The sequence below is a fragment of the Mandrillus leucophaeus genome, unplaced genomic scaffold (assembly GCF_000951045.1).
Source record: "Mandrillus leucophaeus isolate KB7577 unplaced genomic scaffold, Mleu.le_1.0 Scaffold19, whole genome shotgun sequence".
Taxonomy (NCBI): Eukaryota; Metazoa; Chordata; class Mammalia; order Primates; family Cercopithecidae; genus Mandrillus; species Mandrillus leucophaeus.
The window spans coordinates 2,971,082-2,985,529 of NW_012101920.1; positions in this window are offsets into that span (position 1 = coordinate 2,971,082).

Here is a 14,448-nt window from a genome sequence, read left to right on the forward strand (position 1 = left end):
AAAAAAAAAAAAAAAATACATGTTTCAGAAAAAATGAAACATGTTTAGTATCCTATGTTTTCTCTTTATATTTGGGACTACTTTTCCATCATGATGTTAAACATTCTTTACTAAGTACCATTTAAAAGGGCTATATAAAAATTTAAAAAATTAACCAGGCATAGTGGCATATACCTGTAGTCCCTGCTACTTGGGAGGCTGAAGTGGGAGGTTTGTTTGAGCTAAGGAGTTAGTGATCAGTCTAGACAACATAGTGAGACCCCCACCTCTAAAAAAGTAAAAATAATTAGCCAGGGGTAGTGGCGTGAGCCTGTTGTCCCAACTACTTGGGAGGCTGAGGCAGGAGGGTTGTTTGGAACCAAGAGTTTGAGTCTGCAGTGAGCTATGATCGTGCCACTGCGCTCCAACCTGGGTGACACAATAAGACCCTGTCTCAAAATGAATGAATGAATGAATGAATGAATGAATATATGAAAAGGCTATTTCATATTCTACCAGGGAACATTTACACAGTCTCCCATTGCCAGACATTCTGGTTGTATTTTTTTCCTCTCTCCCTCTCTCCGTCTCCCACCCGCTCTCTTTCTTTCTTTTTCATGTTAGTTACACAAGATAAATTCCTAACAGTGAAATACTGGAGTAAAAGCAATCATATGTATTTTGAAGAGTGCCGATGTCATCAAAAAGTGATATATTTTTAAGGCTCATGATGCATGCTGTCAAATGCATCCCCCGCTAAAGGTTGTACTGATTTACATTTTACCTGCATCGGATGGGTGGATATACGTTTTTCCTCCAAAAAACAAAGGACTTCTAACTAATAAAAACAAACAAAAAAAATGGCCACGCATGGTGGCTCACGCCTGCAATCCCAGCACTTTGAGAGGCTGAGGTGGGTGGATCACCTGAGGTCAGGAGTTCGAGAACAACCTGGTTTACATTGCAAAATTCTGTCTCTACTAAAAATACAAAAATTAGCCAGGTATGGTGGCACATGCCTGTAGTCTCAGCTACTCATGAGGCTGAGGCAGGAAAATCACTTGAACCCGGGGGGCAGAGGTTGCAGTGAGCCAAGATCACACCACTGTACTTCAGCCTGGGTGACAGAGCAAGACTCCACCTCAAAAACAAACAAAAAAATACACATACATATGCATATTCACACACACACACACACACGCTTGTAGATATCACAGAGAAAGGCATATTGGCTTTTATCTGCATTTCTTTGACTGCTAGTAATATTTCTTTATGAAACATGAGAAATTTATGCACTTAACAAGAAGTAGCGGGGGAGTAGTAGTTAAAGATAGACTCTGGAATACGAGGAATAGTGAGACCCATTTCACAGATGAAAAAGCGTGTAGACCTAAAATGTTATGTGTATGTTTAATTATACAACGTAACTGCAAATCAATGTAAGAGACTAGGTTTAGACTCCTTACAAACTTAGTTCTTATATATCTCATAAATCTGAACCCTAAGACGAAAGCAAATTGACAAATTAATACAAACAAAACCATGAGGACTTTGAAACCCAAATTAGCAGCAATAATTTCATACGTGGATGAAACAACTGCACAGAAGTGCAATCTCTGTAAGCTTTGTGGATGCCTTGCCATGGCGCTTTCTGAGTCTGCAATGACTCAGCCCATCCTCCACTTTTCTCCTGAGTCACGAAAAACAAGGGCTTCCTGCTGGCACAAATGCATCCTTTGCTTACCCATCCTGCCTCTTTCTTCTTCCCATGCACTCCACAAGTAATATAACTTGGGGTCATTTATTGTAAACCCAAGTACACAATTAAGTGGGATGTTTAGTTAGCACACGGAAATATTTTTAGATCATTTGCGAAAGAGATTTGAAATGTAAACTACTTTCTTATAGGAAACTAAAACCCACCTAGTTAAACACTGAAAGCATAGATCAAGGATGAGACAGACTGAGCAAGTCAGAGCCACAGTGTTCTTATCTGTGAAATGGAGCAAATAATAGCTACCCCATAGGTTGTAGTAGATTGAGTCAGAATAATGCAGGTAGGCTGCTTACGACATGCAAACTATTATTACAACATGTTTTCCATTCATCAGTTGGTTTCTTAGAGACAACCCAGACTTTCGTCTTCTTTTTTTTCAGACAGAATCTTGCTCTGTAGCCCAGGCAGGAGTGCAGTGGCGCAATCTTGGCTTACTGCAACCTCTGCCTCCTGGGTTTAAATGATTCTTGTGCCTCAACCTCACGAGTAGCTGGAATTACAGGCGCACACTACCGCACCTGGTTAATTTTTTTGTATTTTTAGTAGAGATGGCGTTTCGCCACATTGGCTAGGCTGGTCTCGAACTCCTGAGCTCAAGTGATCCGCCTGCCTTGGCCTTCCACAGTGTTGGGATTACAGGCGTGAGCCACCATGTCGGTATCTCTTTTTGGCTGTCGCTTTTTTCCTCCCTGTATCCATACCCTTTGCACATATTACCTTTGTGATCCCTTCCATGAAGAAGTGAGATCTATTTCCCACACCTTGAATAGCAGCTGGATTTTTGTCTTGCTTTGGTCAACGGAATCCTGTTGTATTTAAGGAGGAATGTTTCATTCCAAAACAAGATTATTTTAAAAGCCCCCAAAGCAGGAGATCTGTGTTCCATGATCCCCCCGCCCCTGCATTTGCTCCACTCAGCCAAGGGCTAGCTGGAGTGTTTTTTACACCAAGACTTCTGTTCATTTTCATTGATACAATTCAGTTGCACAGAGCGCTTCTTAATCTCTCTGCTCAAATAATTGGATGTGTTTTGAGTGATTTTCTAAGTGAGGGAATCGGTGGTTTCTATGCAGCATAAACACTGGGAACCTGATTCACAACTTTCTGATTTCTACAAAAGGCTCCCTACGGATCTTGACTCTCCTTCCTGGCATCTGACTCCAGGAAGGTGGTGTCTGAGCCACCTCCTGCCAACAAAATCCTGGGAAAATAAAGCTGGACCCATTCAAGACGAAATTCCCCATAGCCACAGCAAGCTGGAATGAATTTACATGCACATTTAGTTGATATTTCCTGCTTGTCTCTTGAACATGTAAATGGATGCTACTCCCTTCTGTAGAAGCAGGGTCAGGTAAGGACACACTGAATGCCTACAGGTTTCCCCAAGGGCCCCCAGGCCCCCAATCTCCCAATCTCACACTTCCCTAATACGGTGACTCATGGAGCCTCACGCCCACGGTGAAACCCTGAAACCCTGCCAGTTCCTTCAAATATATATATATTTTTTTGAGACAGAGTCTTGCACTGTCGACCTGGCTGGAGTACAATGGCACAATCTTGGCTCACTGTACCCTCTGCCTCCCGGGTTCAAGTGATTCTCCTGCTTCAGCATCCCGAGTAGCTGGGATTATAGGCACCCACCACCACGCCTGGCTAATTTTTTGTATTTTTAGTAGAGACAGGGTTTTACTATGTTGGCCAGACTGGTCTCAAACTCCTGACCTTGTGATCCGCCTGCCTTGGCCTCTCAAAGTGCTGGGATTATAGGCATGAGCCACAGCACCCGGCCTCCTCCAAATCTTTCTAAGAAAGCATTTTGAAGCCCAACTTCATTTTCATTATTATTATTAATTGGGGTCCAATTTTGCATACAATAAATTGAAAAGGTTTTTTTTTTTTTCAAATTTTTTATTTGAGATGGAGTTTCACTCTTGTTGCCTGAGCTGGAATGCAATGGCGTGATCTTGGCTCACTGCAACCCATGCCTCCCTGGTTCAAGTGATTCTCCTACCTCAGCCTCTCAAGTAGCTGGGATTACAGATGTACGCCACCATTCCCGGCCAATTTTTTGTATTTTTAGTAGAAACAGGGTTTCACCATGTTAGCCAGGCTGGTCTTGAACTCCTGACCTCAGGTGATCCGCCTGCCTTGGGCTCCCAAAGTGCTGAGATTACAGGTGTGAGCTACCACACCTGGCAAAATTGCAAAGATTTTAAGTGTAGTTTTATGTGTTTCAACAAAGCTCTACACCCTTGTAACTACTGCTCCAATTGACATAAGAACTCTTTTATCGCCGTACATTCCCTTATGTCATTTTCTAGTAACAATCCATCCTCTTCTGAGGTTTTGATTTCTAACACCATAGCTCAGTCTGGCCAGTTTTCGAACTTCATATAAATGGAACCAGACAAAATGATCACTTTTGTGTCTGGCTTCTTTGTATTGAAATGTTTTTGAGATGCTTCTGTGTTGTTATGTATGTCCTCAGTTCATTTTAAAATTACTTCTGAGCCATGGTCTGCTTTAACAATTCATCCATTGATAGACATTTTATTTATTTTTTCCAATTTTTGACTATTATGAATAAAGCTGCAATGAACCTTTCTGTATGCATGTATATATTTCTTTTTGGAAACGTGTGTTTATTTCTCCTGGGTAAATACTTAGAAATGGAATTGCTAGGTCAGGGGTTAAAGTATGGTTAATGTATGTATAAGAAACTGTCAAACTATTCTCCAAAGTGGAGAATTTACTTGATTTCGAGACTTGGGATTAAATTATGTGCTGCATTTCCTGCCCTTTATGAATACAATAGCTTTTTTTTTTCTTCTTTGGCTGGGTAAGAGAGATTGTAAAAAGTGGCTGTATCTCTTTTTCCTCCCTGTATCCATACCCTTTGCACATATTTTTTGTGATCCCTTCTATGAAGAAGTAGGATCTCCCACTCCTTGAATAGCAGCTGGATTTTTGACTTGCTTTGGCCAACAGAATGCAGTAGAAATAGCAGTGTATCAGCACCAAGCTCCAGCCTCAGGACACCTCATGAAAGTCTGTATTTTGGAACGCTGCTACTGCCATAGGCACAAGCCTGGCCTGGCTAGACGGATGGGAGACCACGTGGAGAAGGGCCCAGTTGTCTCAGCTAAAGCTATCGTAGACCAACCTACTTCCTAACACATGAAAGAGCCCTGTCTGGATTAACAGAAACACCTACTCAACACAAAGCTGATTACAGAAGCATGAGCGATCTCAACTTTGAAGCGAAGAACCCCTTGGCAAAACCCATAAACTCATAAACAATGGCAAATGCTTATTGTTTTAAGTTGTGGAGTTTTGGGACGACATGTTATGCAGCCATATGTGACTGATACAGGCTAGATCTTTCCCTCTTCCCCAACCATTTGTGTAAACATAGTCAATGTAAACATAGTCAATGTAGTTAATATCTCTGAACTTAAAGATGTCTCATCTGTATGATAGGATCATGATGCTTACTTTAAAAAACAATTTGGAGGCTGGGCACGGTGGCTCACACCTATAATTCCAACACGTTGGGAGGCCAAGGTGGCAGATCACGAGGCCAGGGGTTCAAGATCAGCCTGGCCAACATGGTGAAACCCCGTCTCTATTAAAGATACAAAAAATTAGACAGGTGTGGTGGTGCGCTCCTGTAATCCCAGCTACTCGGGAGGCTGAGGCAGGAGAAACGCTTGAACCCAGGAGGCAGAGGTTGCAGTGAACCGAGATTGTACCACTGCACTCCAGCCTGGGAGACAAGACTCTGTAATCCCAGCACTTTGGGAGGTCAAGGCGAGTGGATCACTTGAGGACAGGAGTTCGAGACCAGCTTGGCCAACACGGTGAAATCCCATCTCTATTAAAAATACAAAAATTATAGCCAGGTGTGGGGGCAGGCACCTGTAATCCCAGCTACTCGGGAGGCTGAGGCAGGAGAAACGCTTGAACCCAGGAGGCAGAGGTTGCAGTGAACCGAGATTGTACCACTGCACTCCAGCCTGGGAGACAAGACTCTGTAATCCCAGCACTTTGGGAGGTCAAGGCGAGTGGATCACTTGAGGACAGGAGTTCGAGACCAGCTTGGCCAACACGGTGAAATCCCATCTCTATTAAAAATACAAAAATTAGCCAGGTGTGGGGGCAGGCCCCTGTAATCCCAGCTACTCGGGATTCTGTCTCAGAAAAAAAAAATAGCTTGGAGGATTAGATGAAAAATGGAAAGAACGTGAACAGAGCTGATAATAAGGCTCAATACATTCTTTATCTAAAAATAATAATGATAAAACCACCACCTGTTCTTTTTACCTTAACACATTTTCTTTTTTTTTTTTTTTTTTTTTTTTTGAGACGAAGTCTCGCTCTGCCGCCCGGGCTGGAGTGCAGTGGCCGGATCTCAGCTCACTGCAAGCTCTGCCTCCCAGGTTTACGCCATTCTCCTGCCTCAGCCTCCCGAGTAGCTGGGACTACAGGTGCCCGCCACCTCGCCCGGCTACTTTTTTGTATTTTTTAGTAGAGACGGGGTTTCACTGTGTTAGCCAGGATGGTCTCGATCTCCTGACCTCGTGATCCGCCCGTCTCGGCCTCCCAAAGTGCTGGGATTACAGGCTTGAGCCACTGCGCCTGGCCTTAACACATTTTCTTATAGTAAAATCTTCTATGACTTTGAGACTAGAAAGGCCCAGACATGCTCAAGACTTGTCCTTCCAGTTTGGAGTATGAGTGCATTTTCCTTTGACAGATATTTCGTCATCACATGGTCTAGCTATTTATTTTCATTGATTGAGAAAAACCTGTGACAAATGCATAGTTGTAAAATCTCAGTTGTTTTGCCATGGATTTGTAGTTTATGAAATGACAATAGCCTTGCTAATGCCTTTAAAAGCTAGTGGTACACGAAAACCAAGATGCATTCGTTTGGTTTACAGATACTGTTCTGTGTGTGTAACAAGTCACAGGATCCTTTCCTAGGATTTCCTAGCTTCTCAAACCCATCGCTTTCACTGCTGCAGGGGACTGGCCAACGGGCTGGAAACTGTTGATTAAGGCCAATAGCACTATGAGACGAGGCCCTTCGTGGACCAAACTTTCCTTAAGCTTGTTTAATTCTGACCTTGTCATGCCTCTAAATTCACCTACTACCACCGTTTCGCTTGTTCATTTTGTTCTCTTTTTTTAGACAGAGTCTTGCTCTGTTGCCCAGGCTGGAGTGCAATGGTGCGATCTCGGCTCACTGCAACCTCCGGTTGAAGTGATTCTCCTGCCTCAGCCTCCTGAGTAGCTGCGATTACAGGCGCCCACCCCTAAACCTGGCTAATTGTTGTATTTTTAGTAGAGATGGGATTTCACCGTGTTGGACAAGTTGGTCTCGAACTCCTGGCCTCAAGTGATCCACTCGCCTCGACCTCCCAAAGTGCTGGGATTACAGGAGTGAGCCACTGAGCCCTGCCTTGCTCATTTTTTTCTATCCACATTGGCCTTCTGGCTGTTCTTCAACCAGGCAAAATGAGGTTTTTTGCTACTTCCTCTGCCTGGGAAGCTTGCTCCTGGCTCTTCGGATAGCCAGCTCATTTTTCCCTTCAAATGTGTGCCCAAATATCACCACAGCCGCTGAACACGGAGGTGGGAGGAGATGAGCAATAAGACCATTCCTTACATGGTGTTCCCATGACACAGGAAAATCAGGAGCACAGACGATAGCAGCAAAGTATGGGAAAATCGTTAGGAAGGAATGAGTTTCCACTCTTCATTTCCTTTGTTATTTCTATTTTTAAATTTTATTTAAATTTTTTTATTTTTAATTTTTGTGGGTACATAGTAGGTGTGTATGTTTACGGGGTACATGAGATGTTTGGAGACAAGCACACAATGCATAAAAACCACATCATGGAGAATGGGGTATCCATCTTCTCAAGCATTTATCCTTTAAGTGAGAAACAATCCAATTACAGTCTTTGAGTTATTTAAAAATGTACAATTAAGTTTTTTTTTTTTACTATAGTCACCCTGGCGTGCTGTCCAATAGCAAGTCTTATTCATTCTATTTTTTCTTTTTCTTTGAGACAGTCTTGTTCTGTCACCTAATTGGAGTGCAGTGGCGTGATCTTGGCTCACTGCCACCTCTGCCTCCCTGGTTCAAGCGATTCCCCTGCCTCAGCCTCCCAAGCAGCTGGGACTACAGGCACCTGCCACCATGCCCGGCTAATTTTGTTGTATTTTAGTAGAGATGGAGTTTCACTATGTTGGCCAGGGTGGTCTCAATCTCCTGACCTTGTGATCCACCTGCCTTGGCCTCCCAAAGTGTTGGGATTACAGGTGTGAGCCACCGCACTTGGCCATTCTATTTTTTCTCTTTTGTACCATTTCTTTTTTTTTTTTTTTTTTTTTTTAAAAACAAGGTCTTACTCTGTCACCCAGGCCGGAGTGCAGTAGCAAGATCACAGCTCACTGCAACCTGGAACTCTTGGGCTCAAATGATCCATCCTCTCCCCTAATCCTCCTATGAGGCTGAGACTATAGGTATGCACCACTGTGTCTGGAAACTTTTTTGAAAAAATTCTATTTTGTAGAGACAGGTCTTGCTACATTGCCCAGGCTGGTTTCAAACTCCTGGCTTCAAGCAGTCCTCCTGCCTCAGCTTCCCAGAGTGCTGGGATTACATGCGTGAGCCACTTTGCTTGCCTTTAAAAATTTTTTTTTTTTTTGGTACAGAGTCTCGCTCTGTCGCCCAGGTTGGAGTGCAGTGACATGATCTAGGCTCACGGCAAGCTCTGCTTCCTGGGTTTATGCCATTCTGCTGCCTCAGCCTCCTGAGTAGCTGGGACTACAGGCGCCCACCACCACGCCCGGGTAATTTTTTGTGTTTTTAGTAGAGATGGGGTTTCACCATGTTAGCCAGGATGATCCTGAGCATTAAGTATAGTCACAACGTTGCATCGACATCACCACTGTTTTCAGAACTTTTCTTTTAAATCACCCCAAACACCAACTCGTTAAACACTTAACTGCCTGTTCCCTTTCCCTTCCCTCCAGCCTCTAGGAATCTCTCTTCTATCTTCTGTCTCTATGAATTGGCCTATTTTAGATTATTAAGACTTCACTTAGATATATGCACCTCATGTAAGTGGAGTCGTACAGTATTTGTCCTTTTGTGTCTAGATTATGTCACTTGGAATATCCTTTGGTTTTATTTTTAATTTTATTTATTTATTTTTTTGAGATGGAGTTTTGCTCTTGTTGTCCAGGCTGGAGTGTAATGGCGAGATCTCGGCTCACTGCAACTTTTGCCTCCCGGGTTCAAGCCATTCTCCTGACTATACTTAATGACTATCCTTAATGCCACTGACTTACACACTCGTTAAAACGGTAAATGTCATGCTTTGTACATTTTATCACACACAGACACACACACACACACACACACACAAATTTAGGCCGGGAGCGGTGGCTCATGCGTGTAATTCCAGCACTTTGGGAGGCTGAGGTGGGTGGATCACGAGCTCATCACTTCAAGAAAACCCAAACCCTTCCGTTATTACCCTCTTCCTTCACTGTCCTCCCATCCCTAAACAACCACTGGCCTACTTTCTGTCCCTAATGATTTACCCATTCTGAACATGTCATATAAATGGAATTACATAATACGTGGTCTTTGTGACTGGCTTCTTTCACTTACTGTAATGGTCAAGGTTCATCCATATTACGACATGTGTCAGAACCTCATTTCTTTCTGTGGATGAGCAACTGTCTGCATATGCTACATTTTGTCTATCCATTCATCCTGTATGTCTATCCATTCATCCTGTAATGGACATTTGGGTTGTCTCCACCTTCTGTCTATTGTAACTATTGCTGCTATAAACATTCATGTGCACGTCTTTATGTGAACATGTGTTTTCATTTCTCTTGGGTAAAATACCTAGGAGTGGAATTGCCGGGTGATATGGTAACTCTATATTTAACCAAACAGGGAACTGCCAGAATGTTCTCCAAAGTAGCTATACCATTTTACGTGACCACAAGTGGTACAGGAGGAGTCCAATTGCTCCACATCCTCAACAACCAGAGTACACGCATTTGCCTATCTATCACCTCCACCTGGGAATATAAGTGGCCTGAAGGTTGGAGCTGCTCACCCCTGTACACGTCTCCCACCCTGGAACATAGCGGACCATGCATAGCAGATGAATGAGTAACATCCCTCTTCTTCTCCTAGAACCTAGCATAGCACTTGGCAGAAGAAGGGCTTGTAGGCTGGGCGCAGTGGTTCACGCCTGCAATCCTAGCACTTTGGGAGGCCAAGGCAGACGGATCATGAGGTCAGGAGATCGAGACCATCCTGGCCAACATAGTGAAACCCCGTCTCTACTAAAAATACAAAAATTAGCTGGGCGTGGTAACGCATGCCTGTAATCACAGCTACTCAGGAGGCTGAGGCAGGAGAATTGCTTGAACCTGGGAGGCAGAGTTTGCAGTGGGCCGAGATCGCACCACTGCACTCCAGCCTGGTGACAGAGTGAGACTCTGTCTCAAAAACAAAAACAAAAACAAAAACAAAAAACAACGACAAAGAAAGAAGGACTTGGAAACTGTTGAAACTTGAAGTCTGGTGGTTGTGGAGTCCGTTTGGCATGCATCCGATGCGCATTTAATTTTAGGCTGAATTTAAAAATCACTCATTCTCCTCCCTCCCCCACTCAACACAAACACACACTCCACGCACACAAACAATGAAATCTCGCTCTCTCATTTAATTTTCACAACTGCAAACAAATCTATGAGCTCACATCAAGGTCATGGAGCCAAACCCCATGGCAAGCAAGGTGGCTTAGGCGGGCTCCACCGTCTGTCATGGAACGCTGGGATGTGGCAGCTGTAGTAAAGACAGGGTTGAGAATATCACACCTGCAGGCACAGAGAGGTTTTTTGTGCTCATTTCTTTGGTCGAGCTCAGAGGATCTGCAAATCAGGGCAGTTGGTCAGGTGGTCTGGAATCAAGTCCAGACTCCATTGTTTACCATTTGTGCGGCCCTGGACAGGTTACTTTTTCTCTCCGGGCTTTACTTTTCTCTTTTTTTTTTGAGACGGAGTCTTGCTCTGTCGCCCAGGCTGGGGTGTAGTGGCCAGATCTCAGCTCACTGCAAGCTCCGCCTCCCGGGTTTACGCCATTCTCCTGCCTCAGCCTCCCGAGTAGCTGGGACTACAGGTGCCCGCCATCTCGCCCGGCTAGTTTTTTGTATTTTTTAGTAGAGACGGGGTTTCACCGGGTTAGCCAGGATGGTCTCGATCTCCTGATCTCGCGATCCGCCCGTCTCGGCCTTCCAAAGTGCTGGGATTACAGGCTTGAGCCACCGCGCCTGGCCTCTTACTTTTCTCATGTATCAATGTGAATAACAATGTTTACCCCCAGAGTGTTATTATTAAGTATGATAATATTTTTATTTTTATTTTGAGATAGGTTCTCACTCGGTCGCCCAGGCTGGAGTATAGTGGCAGTGGTGTGATTATGGCTCATTGAGCCTCAACCTCCCGGACACAAATGATTCTCCCACCTCAGCCTCCTGAGTAGCTGGAACTACATGTGTGCACTCCCACACCTGGCTAAATTATTTAAATTTTTGGTAGACATGGGGATCTTACTATGTTGTCCAGGCTGGTCTCAATCTCCCAAGCTCAGTGATCCTTCTGCCTCAGCCTCCCAAAGTCCTGGGGTTAGAAATGAGAGCCACCAAACCTGGCCTATTAATATATAAATATAAGGATTAAGTGAACAGATATATAATCACCCCTTCAATAACTCCCCTCCCACTTAAAATAAAATCCAAAGTCAAAGAAACCAGGATGTCTGGTCATTCTAATTCTAGGTTACTTGGACTTCAAAGCTCATATGCAATAATGATGCCTGAAACCTGGAAGAAAAGGACCAGAATTCCAGAGGGTCCAAACTTACTTTCTGAATTCTGCTAAGGAGAAACAATATCCTATAAACAGCTTGGCAGCTAAGGGAGAAGGCAGCCGTGGTCCTTATCAACAGTGACCATCTATAGGATCATCCAAATTGGGACACTCGTATGGATAAAACAGATACTATTAATAATCATATGGAGACTGCAAGCATTAACCAGGACAGTCCTGGGCAAATTGGGCTGCAGGCTCACCCCAGTGTATCTATTTGCAGAATCTGGAGGGCGGGCCTCCTCAGCAAGCCTCTGGCGCATGTTTGAGTTGCTCTTAGGCTGTTAAGCTCTAAACTCTCTCATCAAAGTGTTTTTCTGATAAGAAGCTCGAAGTCCACTGAGAAGAATCCAGTTGAGATAAATGGACTCTCTACTCTGTGTCTGTGTTACAGTTTTCAAGGTTCACTAGTTACCTGCCTAGGGTCTCCTCTGTAAGTCATCAATAACCCAGTTTGATTGTATTAAAAGCGCTGGAGTTTCTTAGGTCAAAAAGAACTGGCATAACTGATATAGAAATAGTGGGTATTATTTTCCCAGCAGCTCTTCCATGCCAGGCACCGTTCTGAGTCATTTCAGCATCGTGATCTTCCTTGGAGGTGGTCATTTTTAGACCCATTTTACGGGTGAGGACACTCAGGCTCAGAGTAAATAAGGAACTTGTCCGAGGTCACCCAGCTTATAAGGGGCAAGCATAAGAATATGAATCTGGGGAGGTCTGACAGCAGGTCCTGGGCTCTTTATCTGTGTGGCCTCTTTCTTGTGTGGAGGTCTTCGATCTGCATCTCCTGGAACCCTTGGATTAATTGATCTCTCCACCGGAATCCTTAACCTGGTGTCCACAGACTCCCAAGCAATCCTGGGATGGACTTTATGATACATTGATTAACAGACAAACAAAAACACACATACACTCTAATCTGCATTTTCTCATTTTTCTACTTTTTTTTTTTTGTTTGAGACAGAGTCTCGCTCTGTCACCCATGCGGGAGTTTAGTGGCACCATCCCGATTCACTGCAACCTCTGCCTGCCAGGCTCAAGCGATTCTTGTACCTCAGCCTCCTGAGTAGCTGGGACTACAGGCATGTGCTGCCACGCCCGGCTGATTTTTGTATTTTAAGTAGAAACAGGGTCATGCCATGTTGGCCAGGCTAGTTTCGAACTCCTGACCTCATGATCTGCTCACCTCGGCCTCCCAAAGTGCTGGGATTACAGGTGTGAGCCACCACGCCTGACCTATTTTCCACCTTTTGAATATAGGCAAATCACAGCAGAATTAGCAGTCCTTGAGACTTTGTTGCCAATGGAAACCAGATATTTTCATATTACACCAGAGTTACAAATAATAGGAAGTATCCTTTATAGTTATTGCTATTTCAAAATGACAGTTGTTAGAGTCCCCACTGCATCTTGTCACTTAATGTGTTAATAAAAATGCACACATATTACCATATTATACTTTGTTTTAACATTTTTAGGGGAACTGCATTTGAATGTGATTGGATTTCTTTGCAAGCCTGTGCATGTTTTGTCCTGAGAATGGGATCACAGGCTTCCTCACACAGCCAACAGGGTGCATGGTACAAACAGATGGAACCACTGCAAAGAGTTGAGGAATGGGCCAGTTAGTAAACAAATCATTCACTCTTTATGTGCAAAATTTTATACAATTTCTCCCTAACATCACCAAAACTTGCACATGTAGGTAGGATTCTCTATTGCCCAGGCTGGGGTGCAGTGGCACGATCTCAGCTCACTGCAACCTCTGCCTGCCAGGCTCAAGCGATTCTCCTGCCTCAGCCTCCCGAGTAGCTAGGGCCACAGGCACACGCCACCATGCGTGGCTAGTTTTTATATTTTTAGTAGAGACAGGGTTTTGCCATGTTGGCCAGGCTGGTCTCGAACTCCTAACCTCAGGTGATCTGCCCTCCTTGGCCTCCCAAAGTGCTGGGATTACAGGCATAAACCACCACGCCCAGAACATTTATTTCTTAAATGGACATTAATTGGGCACCTCGTGTGTACCAGGCCCTGTGAGTGGCATGGGAGACACAGGAGGGGATAGGACAAACATAGATGAAAGCCCCAGCTTTCGTGGAGCTGACATTGTAAGTGGTCAAGGCGACAATCAAACAATAATCACACATAGAATTAACTAACCCAAGTGTGACGAGCTGTGGTAGAATGCACTGAGAATTCTTTAACCAAGTACTGCTTGGCCAAGATCTGAAAGATGACCGAGCGCCAACAGGCAGAGAGGGTTAGGCAGAGCAGCCCAGGCCCAGCAGCAGGGAGCTGGAGTCGGTTCTCTCAGGCTCACCAGAGCCAACTGTTAAATTTCCAGGAATTTTGTGATCTGATTGTTAAACATAGCCATTATTAAAATTGTTATATAAACTTACAATTAAACAAATTATATTGAAAATAAATATCTCTAACACAGCTCCAGAGGTCTTAACAGGTGGAGACTGCTGTATTCTTATACCATGCAAGGATAATGGAACCCTCCCTTCCTCCCTCCTCCCCTCCCTTCCTTCTTTCCTTCCTTCCTTCCTTCCTTCCTTCCTTCTTTCTTTCATTTTTTTTTTCTGAGGCAGGGTCTTACTCTGTTGCCCAGGCTGGAGTGCAGTGGCTCAATCTTAGCTCACTGCAGCCTTGAACTCCTGGAATCAAGCAATTCTCTCATGTCAGTCTCCTGAGTAGTTGGGACTACAGGTGCATGT